This window comes from Balaenoptera physalus (assembly GCF_965194825.1).
Source record: "Balaenoptera physalus genome assembly, chromosome: 13".
In the NCBI taxonomy this organism is placed as follows: Eukaryota; Metazoa; Chordata; class Mammalia; order Artiodactyla; family Balaenopteridae; genus Balaenoptera; species Balaenoptera physalus.
The window spans coordinates 101,181,076-101,204,530 of NC_138892.1; the positions used below are offsets into that span (position 1 = coordinate 101,181,076).

The window sequence follows — 23,455 nt, forward strand, 5'->3', positions numbered from 1 at the left end:
CATAAAGAAAGAAAGAGAAGAACGAGTTTTGAAGATGTGTGAAAAATTCTTGAGATGATTCATGAAGCCATTATGCTAAGTGAACTAAAAGTCAGACAGAGAAAGACAAACACTGTATGATGTCACTTATATGTGGAATCTAGAAAATACAACAAACTAGTGAATACAACAAAAAAGAAACAGACTTACAGATATAGAGAACAAACTAGTGGTCACCAGTGGGGGGATGGGGGAGAGGGGCAATATAGGGTTGGGGGAATGAGAGGTACAAATACTGGGTGTCAGATAGGCTCAAGGATGTATTATACAACACGGGAAATATAGCAAATATTCTGTCATAACTATAAATGGAAAGTAACCTTTCAAAATTTTGTAAACGTTTTTAATTTTTTAAAAAAATAAAGGGGGGTTTGATAGGTCTAACCCCCCGACACACACAGTTCAGGTATTACTATACAATTTATACATGAGAAGACAAACAGATGGCATAAACTTATCCAAGTTCACAAAAGTAAGTCAATAATATTTGAATCCATGGCCTTACCTCTTGACTGGGTTCTGGGCCATTATATAAATGGTAGAGTTTTAAATTGTTAGAGGGTTGTTTGAAAGGACTAATAAAAATTAAGTAAGATTCTTCCTCTGAAAAACAAGTGAACAAAAAACCTAATCAAAAAATGGGCAGAGGGGGCTTCCCTGGTGGCGCAGTGGTTGGGAATCTGCCTGCTAATGCAGGGGACACGGGTTTGCGCCCTGGTTCTGGGAGGATCCCACATGCCGCGGAGCAACTAGACCCGTGAGCCACAACTACTGAGCCTGCGCGTCTGGAGCCTGTGCTCCACAACAGGAGAGGCCGCGATAGTGAGAGGCCCGCGCACCGCGATGAAGAGTAGCCCCCGCTTGCCGCAACTAGAGAAAGCCCTAGCACAGAAACGAAGACCCAACATAGCAATCAAGCAATCAATCAATAAATAAAACTTAAAAAAAAAAAAAATGGGCAGAAGATTTAAATAGACATTTCTCCAAAGAAGACATACAGATGGCCAAAATGCACATGAAAAGATGCTCAGCATCGCTAATTATTAGAGAAATGCAAATCAAAACTACAATGCAGTATCACCTCACACCAGTCAGAATGACCATCATCAAAAAGTCTACAGGGACTTCCCTGGTGGCACAGTGGTTAAGACTCTGCACTCCCACTGAAGGGACCCAGGTTCGATCTCTGGCCTGGGAACTAGATCCCACATGCATGCCACAACTAAGAGTTCACATGCCACAACTAAGGAGACCGCCTGCTGCAACTAAGACTCTGTGCAACCAAATAAATTAATTAATTTTTTTAAAAGTCTACAAACAATAAATGCTGGAGAGGGCATGGAGAAAAAAGAACCCTCCTACACTGTTGGTGGAAATGTAAATTGGTACCGCCACTATGGAAAACAGTATGGAGGTTCCTCAAAAAACTAAAAATAGGGCTACCATATGATCCTACAATCCACTCCTGGGCATATATCCAAAGAAAACCATAATTCGAAAAGAGACATGCACCCCAATGTTCATTGCAGCAGCATTTACAATAGCTAAGACATGGCAGCAACCTAAATGTCCATATGTCCATCAACAGAGGAATGGATAAAGAAGATGTGATGTATACACACACACACACACACACACACACACACACACACACACACACACACACACAAATGGAATATTACTCAGCCATAATAAAGAATGAAAAATGCCATTTGCAGCAACATGGAGGTACCTAGAGATTATCATACTGAGTGAAGTAAGCCAAACAGAGAAAAACAAATATCATATGATATTACTTATATTTGAAATCTAAAAAAAGTGATACAAATGAACTTACTTACAAAACAAATAGAATCACAGACGTAGAAAACAAACTTATGGTTACCAAAGGGAAATGGAAGGGAAGGATAAATTGGGAGTATGAGATTAACAGATGCACACTACAGCAAGGTCCTACTGTATAGCACAGGGAACTATAGTCAGTATCTTGTAATAATGCATAATGGAAAAGAATCTGAAAAAGAATGTGTATATATATTGTGAATCACTTTACTGTTCACCTGAAACAAACATTCTAACCCTCCCCCCCACCCCAGCTTCTGATTGAATTGCTCTAAGATGCAGCCCAGGTGCCCACAGGTGATTCTAATGTGCATCAATGGTTGAGAACCACTGGTGTAAGGATGCCCTGTTGCTGTAGATGTGGGTGTCTGGGGGTGGGGAGGATATGAGGGAGCGTCTGCTGCTCATGTTACCTTGAGAGTCATTAGATCCTTTGCACAATGCACACTAGATAATCTGTACAGTAGCTGCATCTCCAATCAATACACTTTCATAATCATCTGAGATAGTCAGAGATCAAATCGTAAAGAGAATTTTCATACCACATTACAAAAACGATTTATATCCTTTGTTTGCTGGGAAATTTTCTACTTAGCTGAGGAAAAATCTAACCCTTAATATTACCCTCATTTCTTCCTTTAAAATTCTCCCAGAATTGGGTAACTGGGTATGCTAGATGCACTATATGCATAGTCTATTTTTTCCTATTTATTTGTATTACACCAGTGGTCCTGTATATTACAGAAAATTTAATAAACAGAAACAAGCAAAACAATAAAAATGAAAAGAATCACTTCCAGCAGAGACTTCTGGCTGTGTGTGTCTGAGGATCCGCCGCCGGAGCTGCAGCCAGTTTGCCCGGGGGATAGTGTCCCTGCTGAGACTCATGCTGCAGTCATGTCCCTGTACCTGGGCCCCTCTCCCCCTCCCCCCCAACAAGTCTCTCTTTGTAAGGAACATGGCCGATGATACCAGGTCTGAAGATTTACAACGTGAATTCGGTCGTTACGGTCCTATAGTTGATGTGTATGTTCCACTTGATTTCTACACTCACCTCCAAGAGGATTTGCATATGTTCAATTTGAGGATGTTCGTGATGCCAAAGATGCTTTACATAATTAGGACAGAAAATGGATTTGTGGACACCAAATTGACATACAATTTGCACAGGGGGATGGGAAGACTCCAAATCGGATGAAAGCCAAGGAAGGGAGGAAATGTGTATAGTTCATCACTCTATGATGATTATCACAGATATAGATGTTCTAGAAGCCAAAGTGAGAAAAGAAGGTGTTCAAGAAGTCAGTCCTTTCTTCCCTGTTAGCGCGGTGGTTAAGAATCCGCCTGCCAATGCAGGAGACATGGGTTCGAGCCCTGGTCCGGGAAGATCCCACATGCCACGGAGCAGCTAAGCCCGTGCGCCACAACTACTGAGCCAGCGCTCTAGAGCCCGTGAGCCTCAATTACTGAGCCTGTGTGTCACAACTGCTGAAGCCCGTGCGCCTAGAGCCCACGCTCCGCAACAAGAGAAGCCACTACAATGAGAAGCCTGCTCACCGCAACGAAGAGTGTCCCCCGCTCGCCGCAACTAGAGAAAGCCCGTGTGCAGCAACGAAGACCCAATGCAGCCAAAAATAAATAAATTAATAAATAAATTAAAAAAAAAAAAGTCAGTCCTTTGATTACAACTATAGAAGATCTTATAGTCCTAGAAATAGACCAACTGGAAGACCACGGTGTAGTAGAATCCATTCCAACAATGATAGGCCAAACTGCAGCAGGAATATCCAGTACAGTTCTGCTTACTATGCTTCAAGAAAGATCTGAGAAAGCAGAAACAGAACCAAAAAAGAGCAGTTCAAGCGACCAAAGGGTGGGTGGAAGGTGCTTCAGTATGAATACTGTACGAATATTTGGACTCCGGTCTGAAAAGATAAAAGAATGTTATCGAAACTCCATGGAATCATTGAAAGTAAGCATTTTAGTAGAAATAAAAGGTAATTTGGGGTGGTGGTGGTGGGATGAATTGGGAGATTGGGATTGACATATATACACTAAGGTGAATAAAACAGATAACTAATAAGAACCTGCTGTATAAAAAATAAATAAATAAAATTCAAATTTTAAAAAAAGGTAATTCAACTTTGTACTTGTGGAAACGAATCCTAAATCTGATTCAGTTTATACTGATTCATGGGTAGCAGGTCCATGTTAAATTATTGGAAACTAGGACGTCTGGGATTTCCCTGGTGGTCTAGTGGTTAAGACTCCGTACTTCCAATGCAAGGGGTGCGTGTTGGATCCCTGGTCAGGGAACTAAGATCCCACATGCCATTCCACATGCCATACAGCATGGCCAAAAAATTAAAAAAAAAAGGAGACTAGGATGTCTGAAAATCAAGGAAGACAGCCATAGTCTCTCACAGTGCCTCTACTGGTTTGTCTCAAACTGAATTCAGTGAGAAAAGGTTTGGTCCAATATAAACTTTTCCTTGGTTATCTCTTAAAGTCAGTTCTATTTTCGCTATTGGCAAATCTTGCCTTTGCTTATTCCAGTGCCAGTGTTTTCTGCTTAATGGTTTGCTTTGTTGGCATTTATTTCCTTACTTGTGTGGCACATGTGGTTTACATCTTAAACATTCTCCCACTGTAAATTCCAATTTTAATACTTGACATTCAGCTAAGAGGGTCCATCTCTTCTCCCCTCTCTCCTAGTCAGTATATTCAGCAAACATTTACTGAGCCCTTACTGTGGGCAAAAATTGTACTGGGTAATTAGGGAGAAAAATAGATAAAATTCAGTTATTCAGTAAATGTCTACAGAGCACAGTCTAGTGAATCATTACAGTGTGGCCTCATTGTTTTGCTTGAGATATATTATTCATAACAATATTTTACACCATTTATATCCTATGTAATTATAAAACCCAATATACTATCACAGATAAGTCACTTTGTGGTTATTTGCCATTTAAAAGTATCCAGTATTTGTTTGCCTCCCATTAATACAAATAATGAAAAAATGATCTGTTTTAATCTGTAATAAACTGATTTATTGTACAGTGACTGTAATATACTAGAGTTATATTAAATTGTTAACTCTGCCTCCTCAAACACACATTAGGAAACAATTCTCACAATAAGTATTTAAGGACTTCCCTGGCTATCCAGTGGTTAAGACTCCGTGTTCCCATTGCAAGGGGCACGGGTTCAACCCCATGTCGTGGAACTAAGATCCTGTGTGCTGCGTGGCACAGCCAAAAAAAAAAAAAAAGAGTCCCTGAGTCATCACTCTCATTTATTCATTCACTCAGCAATACTCCCATTAATTCAGTATTTTTTTTTTTTTTAAGTATTTAATTTTGGGCTTCCCTGGTGGCGCAGTGGTTGAGAATCTGCCTGCCAATGCAGGGGACACGTGTTCGAGCCCTGGTCTGGGAAGATCCCACATGCCGCGGAGCAACTGGGCCCGTGAGCCACAATTACTGAGCCTGCGCGTCTGGAGCCTGTGCTCCGCAACAAGAGAGGCCGTGATAGTGAGAGGCCCGTGCACCGCGATCAAGAGTGGCCCCCGCTTGCCACAACTAGAGAAAGCCCTCACGCAGAAACGAAGACTCAACACAGCCATAAATAAATAAATAATAAATAAATTACTTTTAAAAAAAAGTATTTAATTTTGCATCGGATATAAAGGATACTCTGGGTACTATAATTAGATTATTTTGAGGCAGACAGAGAGCTGTTATCCCAACTGATTTAGTATGTTCTGTAATCGAGAAAATGTTCACCAAATTATACTTTTTAGTGTTTTTTATGTACACTTTATAGGGGACATGTTCTGTGTATAGTGAATAAATAACTTTTATAGTATCACACACACAAAAAAAGAATCACTTCCATATCTATCTGCCAGAAAAAAACCCTATTTTATTTTATTTTATTTTTTTTAAAAACCCTATTTTAATATTTTGGTATATAATCTAGACTTCCCAACACAGTTTACTGATTACCTAAGTGGTAAATAAATATTTATGGAATTAATATTTTTTTTTATAAAATTGCATCATAATGCAAATAATTTTTTTGTATATGTACATCTCATTATTTAAGATTTTGTTTCTTTGCACCTTAATTAAATTGAACATTTTTCATGTGCCAATTGGAAATGTGTTCTTTTTGTGTTTTTTGTTGTTTATACACTTTGCCCACTTTACCACTGGGGCTCATTTTTGTGGCCCATTGACATCCAAGATTTGAATGACAGTTACCTTAGTTCTAGTCACCATCATCTCTGTAACCTCCCCACCAGCAAATTATTGGTCTTTCCATCTCCTTCATCCACTCTGTCTCCACCCTAGAGTTCTCCTCATCACTTACAACCCTTTTAGTACAAAATCCATAGCCTGAATTGGAAAGTCTTCAGGCTGGTCTCCAGTTTAGAAGAACTCTCATCAATTCTCAAATTTCAATTTTACCTAATCACAACCCAGATTAAACCCCCCAGGAGGTTCCATTAACTCTCATACTCTAATCCCAAATCCCTAACTGTCTTCTCTAACACTGACTGCAGTCTCATTTTTGGTCACTGCCTTGTCAATAAATGTACTGGAAAAGAAACCAGAAGAAGGTAAGAGAACAAGTCTTACTTTTATCTGGAGAAATAACTTTCTAGGCAGAGCAAACAGCAAGTGCAAAGGGCTCAGTTGGGACCATGCTTGGCTTGTTAACTGAAAAGCAAGGCAACCAGAGGGGATGGAACAAAATGAGTGAAGGAAAGTGTTAAAAGGAGTCGGAAACGTAGCAAGGGATCAAGCCGGATTTTTTTGACAGGTTGAGTTTGGACCAAGAGTAAAGAAGCTGAGTCACGATGCTGAGGTTCTTGACTCAATCAACTGGACTAATGGAATTGGCTTTACTTGAATGGTGAGGCCTGAGAGTGGGTCAGGGGTCAGTGCAGGGCATCATGGTTGAGGTTGGGAGTTTTAAGTTTGACTTATGACCTATTAGACGTCCAAGTAGGGATACTGAATTGGGAGTCTGGATATATATAAACCTGGAGATTAAAATCCAGACCTAATCACTGTGTGGGTGGTAGCAAAATCCTTGTGATTAGATTTCCATGCTTGGACAGTATATATAGGAGCTCAGAGATCTAGGGCTTTAGCTTTGAGAGACATAGTAGGTCCAAAGTCAGGGAGAGGTAGAGAGAAGGAGAAGGAAGAAGCAAAGAAAACTCCCAAGGAGCAGCCATTGACATAGAAGGAATCTCGTGAAAGGATTGGGTCCTGGGAGCCACGAGAAGAAAGCCTTTAAAGTGGAGAGATCTCCGGATACTTCAAGTAAGAGAGGGCTGGGAAATGATCACTAGATTTTTGTAATGTTAAGATCATTAACTGGTGACTTTGACAAGAGGGGTGTCCATGGGGGTTGAATGTAAAAGCCTGACTGGAGCAAGTTCAAGAGACAATGAGCACGAAATAAATCACCAACATGCAAACAGCAAATGGAGAGAATGCTTTAAAAGAGTTTTCCTGTAAAAGAAAATTTTAAAATGGGGTGATAGCAATAGAGCCTTGTGGGATTCAAGGGACTTTTTTCTTTCCTAACCTGGTAATAATTATAGTATGTTTATATTGTGGATGGAAATGACAGAGGAGAGACGGGGGAAAGGATGTTAACTAATGATTTGAACCTCACACATTTGAAGTTGCAAATTTTAAAATAGAATTAGTAACCTTGAATTTAAATTTTTTAAATTAATTAATTAATTTTTGGCTGCGTTGGGTCTTCATTGCTGCCCGCGGGCTTTCTCTAGCTGTGGCGAGCAGGGACTACTCTTTGTTGCGGTGCACGGGCTTCTCATTGCGGTGGCTTCTCTTGTTGCGGAGCACGGGCTCTAGGCACACGGGCTTCAGTAGTTGTGGCATGTGGGCTCAGTAGTTGTGGCGCACGGGCTTAGTTGCTCCGCGGCATGTGGGATCTTCCCGGACCAGGGCTCGAACCCGTGTCCCCTGCATTGGCGGGCAGATTCTTAACCACTGCACCACCAGGGAAGTCCCTTAAGGTATTTTTTGATGCAATTAAAATCCATATCAATTGACTTGAAGTAATAAGATTATCCTAGATAATCCAATAAGCCTGATCTAATTAACTAAGTCTTTAAGAGTAGAGTTGAGGCTTCTCTGAAGAGAACAAATTCTGTCTGTGGAGAGCAGCTTCATCGGTGCCAAACAGTGCCAGCCTGCCTTTTCTGACGGCTGCCCCAAGGATTTCAGACTTGCCTAGACAGTTCCCACAATTCTGTAAGCCAATTCCTTGCTGTAAATCTCTAATACACATCTCCTACTGGCTCAGTTTCTCTAGTTGATCCCTGATTGATAACACAGGGTAATTAATACTGGCCTCTTAGAGTGAGCTGGAAATGTTCCTTTCTCTTCTGTATTTGGGAAGAGTTTGGGAAGGGTTTAATTATCATTTTCATGTTAGTAGAATTTCCCAGCGAAGCCCTCTGCTTATGTGAACACTTATCAGATATGCTTTTCAGTCTAAGAAATTTATTCTGCTGTAAGTGTTCATTTGATTTATCTCAAATATATCTGGGATGTCATTTCACATCAGTATTTATTGACCTACTTCATAGTTTTTTTATTGCTGCCTTATATTCCATGGTATAATACATGAGGTTTTTTAGCTTGGCAGAGCTGAGTGTAGATCCTAACCACAAATCTTACCAGCAGTGTGAGCTTGGGCTGCTCTTTTTCTTGTTTTTCAGGGACTGGGATAGACTGTGGATAAACCCAGGACTGAGGAGCTTGGGTTCTCTCTGTGGCCCTCCTGTTCTCCAAGGGCCACATCCCCTTGTAAATTCTCAAGCCTTCTGTTTTTCCTTGGTTTTCTTCACTCTGTCTCACGTTATGTAAACCTTGACCTTTGGAATTTTGTGGAGGAAAAGCAAATGAAACAAACAAAACACAAATGCCCGGGACTGGAGTTGCCTGACCCTGTTGCAGTCAGTTGCCACAGGCATCCTCAGTGAACAGTACATTTTCTCCACTAACACTTAGGGATTTCAGTGATAACAGAGCGTAGGTTCAGCTGCAGCAGAACTGAACAGTTGAATAGGAAGAGAGGCTTTATTATACAGAGAATATGTAATCTTCTGAGTCACAAATGGGGAATGAGCGTGTGTGTGTGTGTTATATTTTTTTCTGTCTGCCAGCGCTTGGTAGGTGAAGCTAAGCAGGCTGTGTAGACTGTAGCTGATTCGGGAAACCAGATTCCATCTAAAGGGGGCAAGTCCTCCTCAGGTCCAGACAATGGCTGTTCACCTGGGGACTTAGGATCACTCATATCAGATTTTATTTTTCACGTCAAAATTTGAATTTTAACATTGAGCCTCTTGATTTTTAAATGTTGGCTGTAATTCAAGATTTTGCTTGAAAAAGAACATTTTACAATATAAACAAACTATGTGTTTGCTGCCTTCTGCCCACAATGGCCAATTTGCAGCCTCTCACTTAGTGATCTCACGCATTTCCTGGCTTCAGTGGTCTTCAAAGGGCAGTAGATTCATCCCGTCCAGGATCTTCTCCACTAAATCACTGTCTTCAGGGGACACTGCTCTGTCTCCCTGGATGGAGCCAGAAACCTGGTGGTCAGTGGTCTCACCCCCTCCCTCCCCACCAGCCCCCAACCTTCAATGGACCCTCAGTACCTCTCAGTGCTGCTCACTCCTCCACCCCTCCCCGCCCCTACAGCCCACATCCACTACCAGTCTAACTAATACCTGTCTTCCTACTGCCCCCTTGTCCCCAGTGGCTCCCTTCTCAGCCATTCTCCCTCGGCAGCCACAATCTCTTTCAAAGAAAATCATTTTATGTTAATTCTCCGCTTAAAATATTAGAAAAACTTACCTTTGTTCTTAGCTCAAAAACCAAAACCTTTCACTGTACCTAGAGACAATTGCTTGGCCCATGTATAAGTGTTCAAATTATAGTTAAATGAATAAATATGTAGCAGGAAAAAAATTAATAAAATCAAGAAGAAGAAACTTCTAACTTGAATGGAAGATTCAATGAATGAAGAGGCATAGCAATAGCATACAAAAATACAAGGCATTTGATCTTAGACACGAATTTTGAGTCAAGATTTGTTTCAGAATTATTGCTTTTGATCTCTTGAGTGCCAAAGGTTAAAGGGACATGTGATTAGATTTTGAGAGAATATATTAGTTGTCTGGAGAAAGTATAGTTTTTCCTAATTTTTCAAAAGAGTAATAATTTTATCTGAGTATACATTCAGCATGTGATCATTATAGAGAAGCATCTCAATTGGCCAATGAAATCAACTCTGGGACATAAGACTCAAATTACATCAATAGTAGACAGTAGAACTGTCCTCCTATTATCTACTCAGGAAAATGCATATTCCTATCAAGAAAGATCCGCTTTAAGTACTAAAGCTTTGAAAAGAAGGGGGAATAGATCATAATCCTGTTTCTCTTCCTAAACAGGCAGCCAGGGTAGAGGACGGCGAGGGTCCTGACGGGCGTCAGCATGGACCTGGACCAGGACGACTTCGGGAGCGCGGCAGAGTGGGGCGACCAGCAGGAGGAGGGGTATGCACAGGGAGAAGAGGACGCCCAGGTCCAGCAAGAATGCCTGCAGAAATTTTCTACCAGGGATTATATCATGGAACCCTCCATCTTTAACACTCTGATGAGGTATTTTCAGGCAGGAGGGTCTCCGGAGGAGGTGATCCGGCTCTTATCAGACAACTACACAGCTGTGGCCCAGACCGTCAACCTGCTGGCCCAGTGGCTCATTCAGACAGGGGTTGAACCAGTGCAGGTTCAGCAAACTGTGGAAAATCACTTGAAGACTTTATTAATGAAACAGTTCGACCCCCGCAAAGCAGATTCTATCTTTACTGAAGAAGGAGAGACCCCCGCTTGGCTTGAACAAATGATTGCACATCCCACGTGGAGAGATCTTGTTTACCAACTGACTGAAGCGCACCCAGACTGTTTGATGCTGAACTTCACGGTCAAGCTGATTTCCGATGCAGGATACCACGGGGAGATCACCGGCATGGCGGCAGCCTGCCAGCAGTTGGAAGTGTTTTCTAAAGTTCTCTGTACCTCTCTGGCTACACTTTTGGATGGAGAAGACAACCTCGCAGAAAATCTCCCTCAGTTTGCTAAGATGGTGTGCCACGGGGAGCACACGTACCTGGTGGCCCAGGTCCTGATGTCCGTGCTGGCCCAGGAAGGGCAGGGGGGCTGGGCTGTGCGCAGGATTGCACAGGAGGTGCAGCACTTCGCCCAGGAGAGGGGCCGCGATGCCAGTCGGATCTCTCTCGCACTGGGCACAGCTGCCTCCTACCCCCAGCTGTGTCAGGCCCTTGGGGCGATGTTGTCCAAGGGGGCCCTGAATCCGGCCGACATCACTGTCCTCTTCAACCTGTTTACCAGCGTGGACCCGCCCCCTGTTGAACTCATCCGGGTGCCGGCCTTCCTGGGCCTCTTCATGGACTCACTCTTTAAACCAGGGGCCAGGATCAACCCGGACCACAAGCACAAGTACATCCATATCTTGGCATATGCGGTGAGCGTGGTGGAGACCTGGAAGAAGGACAGGCGTGTGAGCGTCAATCAAGACGAGCTGAAGTCAACGGTCAAAGCTGTTGAAACTGTTCACAGTTTGTGTTGCGCTGAGAACAAAGGGGCTTCTGAACTCGTGGCCGAGCTGAGCGCCCTCTATAAGTGTATCAGGTTTCCAGTGGTGGCAATGGGTGTGCTGAAGTGGGTGGATTGGAGCGTATCAGAGCCGAAGTACTTCCAGCTGCAGACCCACTGCACCCCCGTGCACCTGGCGCTGCTGGACCAGATCAGCACCTGCCACCAGCTCCTGCACCCCCAGGTCCTGAAGCTGCTGGTGAAGCTCTTGGAGACGCAGCACTCCCAGCTGGACGCGATGGAGCAGCTCGAGTTGAAGAAGACTCTCCTGGACAGAATGGTGCACCTGCTGAGCCAAGGCTACGTACTCCCTGTGGTCACTTACATCCGCACGTGTCTGGAGAAGGGGGACACCGACATTTCCCTCATTCGCTACTTTGTGACCGAGGTGTTGGATGTGATCGCACCTCCCTACACCTCTGACTTTGTGCAGCTTTTCCTCCCCATCCTGGAAAACGACAGCATCGCTGGCACCATTAAAACGGAAGGTGAACAGCACCCTGTGACGGAGTTTATAGCTCACTGCCAGTCTAACTTCATGCTGGTGGACTGATTCAGAGCACCCGCCAGAGCTGGAGCAGAACATTCCGGGAGACCCGTTGCGGAAAAACCCTTTCCAGAAGCTATTGATGAAGAGGCCCCGTCAGTATCCTGGCAATGGGCTCTGGAGGGAGGAGGTGGAGATCTTTCGTAAAAAGGAAAATGTTAGCAGTGCAAGTGGAGAACTGCTATTATGAACAGTCCCCTTTCCTTGTAAATCCAGGGCTACCCCTAAATCCTGTTTTCGGTATTCATTTCCCCCAATATTGGAACTAGGTTCCCATTATCCTTCGTGATGTAGCCAACTGGCAGCCCCAGGGTGGTGGAAATCCAGAAAATGGGGCACTTAGATGAACTATTTTCAAAGTTGACTTAAGTTTTCTCACAAGACCTGAACGGTCAGTTCGTATTGCTGTGAATGCTTTAATTTTTCAAGAACAGATAAAAGCCTTTCTGTGGGTGGAACATGTAGATCCCAGTGTTATGTTGTTCTCGTAAATTAGACACTCGTCCTCAAAATAAAAAAATAAATAGCTAAAAATTTAAAAGGCATATGACTTTCTAAGTTTTTATGAAATAACTGCCGTCACCCCAGATTCAAGAGGCAGGATTAAGCGTAAGTCCATCACCAGCATAAGGAATTTTTCTACGTGCATAACTGAGCACACACCACTGAACCCACAAATGCACCCACACAGGCAAGTCTAAGTGTGAGACAGGCTGGGACCTGGGACCCTTTGCTGCAGGGCTCGCACCTGGACACACCTCTCCTCCAGCAACAAAATACAAAGAAACTATAAGGGGCTAAAAATCACTGCATGCGTGCATCATTGGGGCAAATTATGGACAACAAGATACAAAAAGACCGAAACCCCAACTGCCACTTCTGAAGAGCTGGGAGCAAGAACAGGGTGTCCGGAGCAAAGCGGGGTACTGCGCATGCCTCCTGCACACACCACCACCAAAGGGGTGGGCATACCCCTAAACCACCCCTCTGGCCTGACCCCTGGACACACCTCTACCTTCACCCCATAGAAGGAACCATCTTGCCCCCTCGGGGGGCAAGCCAGTGAGCAAGGGAAACTGTTACTTGTTCTCACTCCCTCCTGCTGCAGCAGGGGCCACCATAAAGCCTTGCCTGAATTTCTTATTCAGGCCTGTTATCAATTTCTATTGATTAAGGAAACCAAGAACCCCGGTCGGTAACAAGGGCAGGTGAACAAAGACTTTCAAGGAAATATTTACTGTCTCTATTGTGAATTATCAGGAGACAATTATATTACTCTATTTGATACTTGGAGAGATCGAAATGGTGGGAAACAATGATACATTGAAATTAGAGTCACTGCAACCAATCCAGTGCTGGATAGTGATCATCGAAATTTTAGTAATAAACATATTCTTGGTACTTTATATTATTTATTTATTTATTTTGCTGTAAGCATGTTACTTGGAAACATTTTTATTATAAATAATACTTATTATACTTGGAAATTCAATAACTTTAATGTCCTTTTTTTCAAATCAGAGACTTTCTAGAAAATAGAAAATTCAGTCATTTACTTATAAGAGCTTTTGAATGTGTTTCTATAACAATAAACTATATTTTCAGGACTTTTCTTAGGTAAAACTGTCTGGTGCTGAGAAGTTTATCTCTGAAATTCAAGCAGAGCATCTGGGAGAGAAGACCTAGAGAAAGACAACCATGGACCTATGTCAACAAGGGCTGGAAGCTGGTGACAACATCACAAAATCAGAAAGTTGGAGTCAGGGTGAATTAAGTAGAAATCAAATAATAAGCAAATTCATTGCCTCTTATCTTAGACTCTATTCTTACACCTATAACCAAATCACAGAAACTCATTACTAATTCACTCTTAATTTTTAGGCCACACAGGCGCATCTAGTTCACAGAATAACTTGATTCCCCTGAACTACAATGCAAATCAATCTTCGGAGGATGGCATCAAAGACCTGAGCTTGGGGCTTCCCTGGCGGCGCAGTGGTTAAGAATCCGCCTGCCAATGCAGGGGACGCGGGCTCGAGCCCTGGTCTGGGAAGATCCCACATGCCAAGGAGCAACTGGGCCCGTGAGCCACAACTACTGAGCCTATGCGTCTGGAGCCTACGCTCCGCAACAAGAGAGGCCACGACAGTGAGAGGCCCGCGCACCGCAATGAAGAGTGGCCCCCGCTTGCCGCAACTAGAGAAAGCCCGTGCACAGAAATGAAGACCCAACACAGCCAAAAATAAAAATAAATAAATTAAATTAAAAAGAAAAAAAAAAGACCTGAGCTTGGAAGAAATCATGAATTCAACACTACAAATTTTAGCCCAAGATGCACAATATATGGACCATCTGCAACATCTTCAGGGCACAAAGAGACATGAAAAAGGCTTCCTAAACAACTCTGATGCTTCTCAGTCTGCAGGTATTCCATGGAATTATTAATATGATACTTTTCACTAATGTATTTAAACATGCACTGCTATTGCATGAGGGTCAAAGAACATGGAAATATACAGCATAAAATGCAAAAGTCACACCCCCCCTTCATCAGACATTTTATTTCATTCCCCTTTTGTAACCACAGTCACATTGTATGAGTGTCATTCAAACTCTCCTTCCATACCTGCACAATCATTTAAGTACATAATTTTTACATACACGAGATTATAATTATAAAAACCTGAAATTTGTATAGAATTCTTAAAGTAGGTATAAAATACTTAGGCAATCTTCCAGTGATGAACAATAGTTTAAAAATTTTAAAGTAACATTGGCGCTTCCCTGGTGGCGCAGTGGTTGAGAATCTGCCTGCTAATGCAGGGGACACGGGTTCGAGCCCTGGTCTGGGAAGATCCCACATGCCGCGAAGCAACTGGACCCGTGAGCCACAATTACTGAGCCTGCGCGTCTGGAGCCTATGCTCCGCAACAAGAGAGGCCGCGACGGTGAGAGGCCCGTGCACTGCGATGAAGAGCGGCCCCCGCTCGCCGCAACTAGAGAAAGCCCTCACACAGAAACGAAGACCCAACACAGCCAAAAATAATAAATAAATAAAAATTAAAAAAAAAAGTAACACTAACTGTAATGTTACAATAAACATACTTTTCCATACAACTTTGACATCGGTGTGATTTTCACAATTCATATGCATGAACCATCTTACACCCTATAGTGTTTGAACTTTCTGAAATGTGCTGACCTTCACCCACTATGGCTAAGATCAGACCTTGTTATCTGGTGTATTTCACACCAGAAATCTCAAACTCCAAATTCCTTTCCTTAACTTTTTGCTCTTCAGCCAGCTGTTTCATACTGTCCTTCCGCAGCTTCAATGCACCTTATAGAGAACTTGTGATTTGATGCCTCAACTTTCTCCTACCTAGGAGCATCCTGCCGGCCTCATTCAGCTCCTTAATGTCTGGATCATGCGGTTAATAACCTGAATTACCATCTTACCGCAGTTGTCTTGCCCTTTTGCCTTCCACACACCTGACGAAGTCTCAGTCCTTCAGGAGTCTCAAAATGCCCCTGTCACAAGGCAGTTGAATGTCTGTTGGTAAAAATCAGCTTAAAAAATCACAGACAATGCGCCACAACTACTGAAGCCCGCGCGCCTAGAACCTGTGCTCCACAGCAAGAGAAGCCACCCCAATGAGAAGCCCGCACACCGCAACGAAGAGTAGCCCCCCGCCCGCCACAACTAGAGAAAACCTGCGCAAAGCAACGAAAACCCAACGCAGCCATAAATTAATAATTAATTAAATTTAAAAAATTTTTTAAAAATCAGAGACAATACAGAGAAAATAGACTCTGCGCTTCCACTGCAGGGGGCACGGGTTCAATCCCTGGTTCGGGAACTAAGATTCCGCATGCTGCTTGGTACGGCCAAGATAAAAGAAGTAAACAAATATATTAAAAAAATAAGATCTTGGCGTTTACAGTGGGCACTCTATTTTTTCCTTTCGGTTTTTAAAAATTGAGGTATAAGTAACATACAACATTATATTAGTTTCAAGTGTACAACATAATGATTCAATATTTGTATATATTGCAAAACAATCACCATAATGTCTAGTTAACGTCCATCACCATACATTTCCCTGATGATTAGTGATGTTGAGCATCTTTTCATGTACATGTTGACCATTTGTTCTTCTTTGGAAAAAATTTCTATTCAGAACCTCTGCCATTTTTTAATTGGATTGTTTGGTTTTTTGCTATTGAGATGTATGAGTTCTTTATATTTTTTTGGATAATAATCCCTTATCAGTTACATGATTTGCAAATATTTTCTCCCGTTTAGTAGGTTGCCTTTTCATCTTGTTGATGATTTTCTTTGCTGTGCTGAAGCTTTTTAGTTTGATATAGTTCCATTTGTTTACTTTTGTTTTTGTTGCCTTTGCTTTTGGTGTCAAATCCCAAAAGTCATCTCCATGACTGATGTCAAGGAGATTACTGCCCATGTTTTCTTCTAGGAGTTTTATTGTTTCAGGTCTTAAGAGTCAAGTCTTTAATCCATTTTGGGTTAATTTTTGTGTATAGTATAAGATGGTGGTCCAGTTTCATTCTTCTGCATGTAGCTATCCAGTTTTCCTAACACCATTTACTGAAGAGACTGTCCTTTCCCCCATTGTATAGTCTTGACTCCTTTGTCAAAAATTAATTGGCATAAATTAATTAATATATGCATGGGTATATTTCTGGGCTGTCTATTCAGTTCCACTAATCTGTTTTTATGCCAATACCATACTGATTTTGATTACTTCTACAATTTGACCTTCACTTCTACTTAATGGTTTTCTGCATCCTCGTATTGTTATATTTTTCTATATAATATGCACCTTGCAGATACCTCAAATCCCATGTAAAAAAAATGGTTGATAAATCTCTCTCCCTGAATATGCATATTTCATTACTACTCTACTTCCTACAACATAAAATTTAATCCTTTTTTCTGTTGTAACCTGCAGCCTGAAAAGGGTGTAAATTTGCCTGTTTAGGGGGCTGAGGACATTGGAGAAACAAATGGAGACTTCGGGCATGAGATGTGGGAGATATTTCAAAAGATAAAATTTGAGTCCCAAAAGTAAAAAGGAAGTTGTAAGGTAGGTGAAAACATCTGGAAAAAAATGTTAGTGTGGTGAGTGAGATGAGCTAGGGACAGATCTCGAAGGTTCTTTTATGGCCTGTTAAAGTGTTTAAATTTAATCTGTAAGTAATGGGTGGCAGACATTAAAAAGTTTAAGCAGAGTGATATGCTTAGATAGACATTTTAGATTTATTACTCTAATATCCATATAGAGGATGAATTTGAGATAAAAGTGGAAGACAGGAGATAAACTTGAAGGCTCTTAAGTAGTCCAGTAATAATATGATTAGGGCCCCCCTAAAAAAACAGAAGTCAGTAGCAGGATGATGATAATAATAATAATGAGTAGTGAAGGGTAGAAGAATATGCCACTCCAAAATACGGCTTGCGGAGTTCAGGACATGTCACCCCAAAATATGCTGCTTTGGCATATTGGTTTTAAGCTGAAGGCACCTGAAAAGCAACAAATGCAGGGAGAGACTTTCTCTGAACTTCCCTTTTCTCCCTAAAGACAGATCCTCCAAAAGGAACCCAATTGTCATAAATCCCCTCCCCAGGAATTTCAACAACTAGGGAAGTTTTTTTTTTTTTTGGTGGTGCAGCGAGGCATGCAGGATCCCTGACCAGGGATGGAACCCGAACCCCCTGCAGTGGAAGTGCGGAGTCTTAACCACTGGACCGCCAGGGAAGTCCCAAGAGGGACTCATCACAGGAGAGAGACTAGAAGTTGACACCACACCCTGACAAACTTTATCACAAACTGTCATAGCTCCCATCTGTTCTTCTAAGGGCCCATTCATCTTTCCTAAAAATCTCTTCCCATAAGAGGTCTACATCCCCCTTCTCCTTTACCTATTTTTTAAAAAATTAATTTATTTGGCTGCACCGGGTCTTAGTTGCGGCACTCTAGATCTTCATTGCTGCGTGCTGATCTTCTCTGCTGTGTGCAGGATCTTCGCTGCGGCATGCGAACTCTTAGTTGCGGCATCTGGGATCTAGTTCCTTGACCAGGGATCAAACCCAGGCCCCCTGCATTGGGAGCTCGGAGTCTTAACCACTGGGCCACCAGGGAAGTCCCTCCATTACCTATTAAAATGGTATTTAATCCTGGATTTTAAAGCCACCTCTTTAAGTTACTCACTTTTCCTAGGTATCTCCCCAGGTATCCATGGGGTATACATGTTCATAAATTTGTTTGCTTTTCTCTTGTTAATCTGTCTTTTATTACAAGAGTCTCAGCTAAGAAATCAGAAAGGTAGAGGGAACATCATTTCCCCTTTCCCACAATAGTAAATAACAGCTAACATTTATTGAGTGATTCCTATATGCCTGGCATTCTTCTACCGCCTTACATGCTTTATGTCTTATTATTCTTACAAGAACCCTATGAGGTAGCTACTACAGCTATTAACATTTTACAGATACAGAAACTGAGGCCCTACATCAACTAGTAGGATTTGAACAGTCTTCTAGTCAGAAACTTCTGATTGAACTCAAAATGTTGTGGGTAAAAAAATAACCTGAGATTCTTGTTATATGTACGAACTTCTAGTCACCACCTCCTCTTTTTCCAAAATTCTAATTTACAGAGTTTGGAATTGGGCTATGGCACCTAAAATCTAATTTTTAAAACAGCTTTATTGAGATATAATCCATGGACATATAATTTACCAATTTAAAGTGTACAATTCAATGATTTGGGATATATTATATCATTACTTTTTTTGGAATTTACATTTTTTACAGGCATCCTAGTTAATTCTATGTAAGTGCCCAAAGAGCAATATTTTGAGAAAAATTATCTTAACCACTGTGCTCAGTGCCTCTTAAAAAAAGTACATGTGGGGAATTCCCTGGTAGTCCAGTGGTTAGGACTCTGCGCTCCACTGCAGAGGGCATGGGTTTGATCCCTGGTCAGGAAACTAAGATACCACATGCCACAAGGTTCAGCCAAAAAAAAAAAAAAGTTCATGTGGACAAGCCCAGCACAGTACCTACCCAGTAAAATTTAGACACTCAATACACATCGAATATGAATGTACAGGCTGCAAACAACCATAAGAAGGAATGATGCAGGGCTTCCCTGGTGGCGCAGTGGTTGAGAATCTGCCTGCCAATGCAGGGGACATGGGTTCGAGCCCTGGTCTGGGAAGATCCCACGTGCCGCGGAGCAGCTAGGCCCGTGAGCCACAATTACTGAGCCTGCGCGTCTGGAGCTTGTGCTCCCCAACAAGAGAGGCCGCGATAGTGAGAGGCCAGCGCACCGCGATGAAGAGTGGACTCCGCTTGCCACAACTAGAGAAAGCCCTCGCACAGAAACGAAGACCCAATACAGCCATAAATAAATAAATAAATAAACAAATACTTAAAAAAAAAAAAAAAAAAGGAATGCAAACACCGAACTTCTACTTCATGTAAGACATTATGGTGAAAGATTAAAATTTGATATTCAGTGGACTCTAGTATCCAATTTCTTTTGGATGATGAGATGACAGCATTTTATAGCAGAAAAATATATTCTTCATAGTAGGGCTTGCTTTTATGTAGTGTAATTTTAAAATTCTTTCAATTTGCAATATTATGTAGTTCATGGCCCCTCTTCATCAAAATCTGTATTAAAAATATTTTTATTCATTTAGCATTTATTAAAATATTTATTGAGCATCTTCCTATATAAGTGGCATGATGCTAGGTGCTAGATGAGTAAAGTAGACAAAAATCTTATTATTTTGGCTTTCTCATGATTGAAGAGCCTATGGGGGGACTTCCCTGGTGGTCTAGTGGGTAAGAGTCCCCGCTCCCAATGCAGGGTGCCCTTGCTCGATCCCTGGTCGGGGAACTAGATCCCGCATGCCACAACTAAGAGTCTGCATGCTGCAACTAAAAGATCCCGCGTGCCGCAACTAAGACCCGAGCAGCCTAAATAATTTTTTTAAAGGGCTTATGGGGAGTACTTAATGTTAATCATTTGTACAGTTTTTTGTTTTTTTTTTTTTTCCTTTTTGGCCATGCCCTGTGGCTTGGCTCTCAGCAATGAAATCACTGGACCGCCAGGGATTTCCTGTCCAGTTTCTTAATTTTCAACTTATCCTAGGCAATTATTATTTATCCCTACATTTTGGTCATAATCAGATGCCACAATTATATTAGCAACCTATGTTAGAAGATAAGTGGTCATCACAGAAAATTAAGCCATAAAAGTGATATACTAACTGCTTTTTGAGTCTTCATTTTCCTATGAAGAATCACATATGTAAAAATATTAAGTAAGATGAAGTGCTTTTCTCTTGTAAATCTGTTTTATGTCGACTTAATTCTTGGACCCATTCAGAGACCATAGGGTAGAGGTAAAGTTTTCCCTTCCCTATAGCTCTTTTATAGATAATGGAACTAGAAATCAGGTTAAATGAACTTGCCCAAGATCCAAATAGCTGGAATAATGGTAGATCTGGAATTCAAACCCAGGTCTGACTAACCTCAAAACTAAAATCTGCCTTTCCAACTTCCCCAAAACCATACCGCACTACCTATGATTTGTAGAAGTGAGTATGGAAGAATGCGATTAATCTGAATTTTGCAATAGGAAAACAGAATCCTAAAAACGCTAGCTATCTACCATGACCATAGAATCTTCATCTTTTTTAGTTATAACCTTTGACGTTTTGGAGAACACCCGCCATCCTTAAGATAAAGATCTTAAGGAAAAATAATAATGCCTTTAAAAGCAGTGAGTATGAAACAAATTATGTGTTCAAGGAGTAGGCAATAAATACAAGTAGAGAAAAAAATGCAAGTAGAGAAAAAGTGTAGAAAAAAGAAATAGAATCTAGAATAGATGAGGACATGGGTGAAATGGGAGTCCTTAAAACAAAATAGACCAACTGTCACAGCCAACAGGAGCCTTGGGAGGCATAATGACTAAATGTAATGTGGTATCCTGGACGGGATTCTGGAAGAGAAAAGGAAAATAGGGTTGAGCCCTCCTGCCCCGAGGCAGCCGGCAGCCGGAAAACGGAACCTAGACGCGGGCGCCCCTGCTTCCGGCCGGCGCGCCGGTGCAGCACCAGCGGCGCAGGGCTCTGCAGGGCTCGGGAAAGCCTGCGACTGGGAGCCACCGCCGGCTGGATGCCGCGGCTTGAGGAGGCGTTTTCGCCTCGATGGCGACCACTCGTGGGCTCCCGAGGACGCCTGGATGGGCACCCACCCTAAATACTTAAAAATGATGGAATTAGATATAGGCGATGCCATCCAAGCGTATAGCATTCTTTGTTTACCAGGACCCCATGGAGAGTTAACACTGGCATAAAGTAAACGGTGTGGAATTACCCGACCGCCAGCTCAATCTGACTTGTCGGTACTGAGACAGGAGGTTACAGACTGTGGTGCCTACACCCATCAGTGCTACGCTCAACCATTACAGATTCTTTCTCTTAGAAGATGGCATCTGTACTTAAGATGCTTAATTTATTCATAAAAGGTGGAATTTGAGACCCATCAGACTGCTTTGCTTCATCTTTTACCTGGAAGATAGTCAGGGTTGACTTAGCTGCTCCCATTCCCTAAGTTTTCTTGCGGAAAAATAAAACTTTTCCAGATAGAAGTGGAGGTTTTTTGTTTGTTTTTTTGTCAGAAATATAGGGTAGTTGCTCTAGAATGTTCTCATCTAGAGACAGTTTAATTACAGTTGTATACAAATTTATGCCTAGGATATGTTCAGAGGGGTGGAAGACACGTTTCTTCTATCAACCCACACTCATAGCTTTCTCTTTGTTCATTGCTGCCACTGCTACGTCATTGTTGAGACTGCTACCTGTTTCCCTTACTCAACCCTCCCAGTGCCTTTTGGCCCTTCAGCTAGCCTGGAATGGCATTACATACACACTTTGACACCTGGAGGGTTTACTTCAGCTGCTTTTTCATCTCCAGGAGAAAGTAAAGCTTTTCTTTCAATTGGTTTTCATTCCAATTACTGTTACATCCCTCTTTAGTTGACTTTAAGTCAAAACTAAAAATATGCTCTTCCAGAGTGTAAACTTACATGTCTAGATTAATAGGGACCGAAGAAGTTCTACCTACCAGAGCACTGGGCCTTCCTTTCCATGCTTATTACCCCACCCTTATTATATTGTAGGTAGGATATTACAAGAGAGATAATGAAGGACAGTATAAGCCTTGAAAACATCTTTATTAAGTAGACCCAGTGATGCAACTTTTGTCAATTCCTCGCAATTAAGTAAGTTGTCTAAAGTATAAAAAAATTACCTGCACAAAGATGTTCCAAGTGGCATTGCTTGGAAGAGCCTGAATTACAAGCCACTTAAAAGTTTAGGGCAGGTTTCAGCAAATTTTTTCTGTAAAGGGCCAGAAAGTAAGTATTTTAGCCTTTGCAGGCTATATAGTCTCTGTCACAACTTTTTTTTCTTAAATAAATTTATTTATTTTATTTCTTTATTTTTGGCTGCACTGGGTCTTCGTTGCTGCGCGTGGGCTTTCTCTAGTTGCGGAGAGTGGGGTCTGCTCTTCATTGCAGTGCGCGGGCTTCTCATTGCAGTGGCTTCTCTTGTTGCGGAGCACAACTCTAGGCCCCCTGGCTTCAGTAGTTGTGGCTCGTGGGCTCAGTAGTTGTGGTGCACGGGCTTCGTTGCTCCACGGCATGTGGGATCCTCCTGGACCAGGGCTTGAACCCACGTCCCCTGCACTGGCAGGCAGATTCTTTTTTTTTTTAGAAATTTTTTCTTTTTAAAAATATTTATTTATTTATTTACGGCTGCACTGGGTCTTCGTTGCTGCATGCGGGCTTTCTCTAGTTGCGGAGCAGGGGCTACTCTTCCTTGCGGTGCACGGGATTCTCATTGCGGTGGCTTCTCTTGTCTCAGAGCACTGGCTCTAGGTGTGCGGCCTCAGTAGTTATGGCTTGCAGGCTCTAGAGCGCAGGCTCAGTAGTTGTGGCATGCGGGCTCAGTAGTTGTGGCGCACGGGCTTCGTTGCTCCGTGGCATGTGGGATCCTCCCGGACCAGGGCTCAAACCCGTGTCCCCTGCATTGGCAGACGGATTCTTAACCACTGTGCCACCAGGGAAGCCCTCACAACTTAATTCTGCTGTTGTTGCACAAAAATAACCACAGTAAATATGTAAACAAATGGGCATAGCTGTGTTCTGATGAAACTTTAGTTACAAATGGGCACTGGTGGGAGGACC

The 23,455-nt window shown here is 42.2% G+C and overlaps 1 protein-coding gene and 1 pseudogene across 5 annotated transcripts in view; one reads left to right on the plus strand and one right to left on the minus strand.

Moving 5' to 3' along the window:
* Positions 1-22,676, plus strand: part of LOC309640845 (negative elongation factor C/D pseudogene) — a 187,413-nt pseudogene extending 164,737 nt beyond the window's left edge. Inside the window, exons 1-3 of one of the 4 annotated variants that reach the window (XR_014268598.1) lie at positions 1,146-8,741; positions 10,394-13,929; positions 14,046-22,676. The product of XR_014268598.1 is annotated as a negative elongation factor C/D pseudogene (transcript). Of the gene's footprint in view, positions 1-1,145; positions 8,742-10,393 lie in introns of those variants that run through there. The other 3 variants (XR_014268599.1, XR_014268596.1, XR_014268600.1) reach the window with 3 other exon arrangements.
* Positions 1-23,455, minus strand: part of GDF3 (growth differentiation factor 3) — a 148,831-nt gene that overhangs the window by 74,346 nt on the left and 51,030 nt on the right. The gene's annotated exons all lie outside the window — the stretch shown is intronic.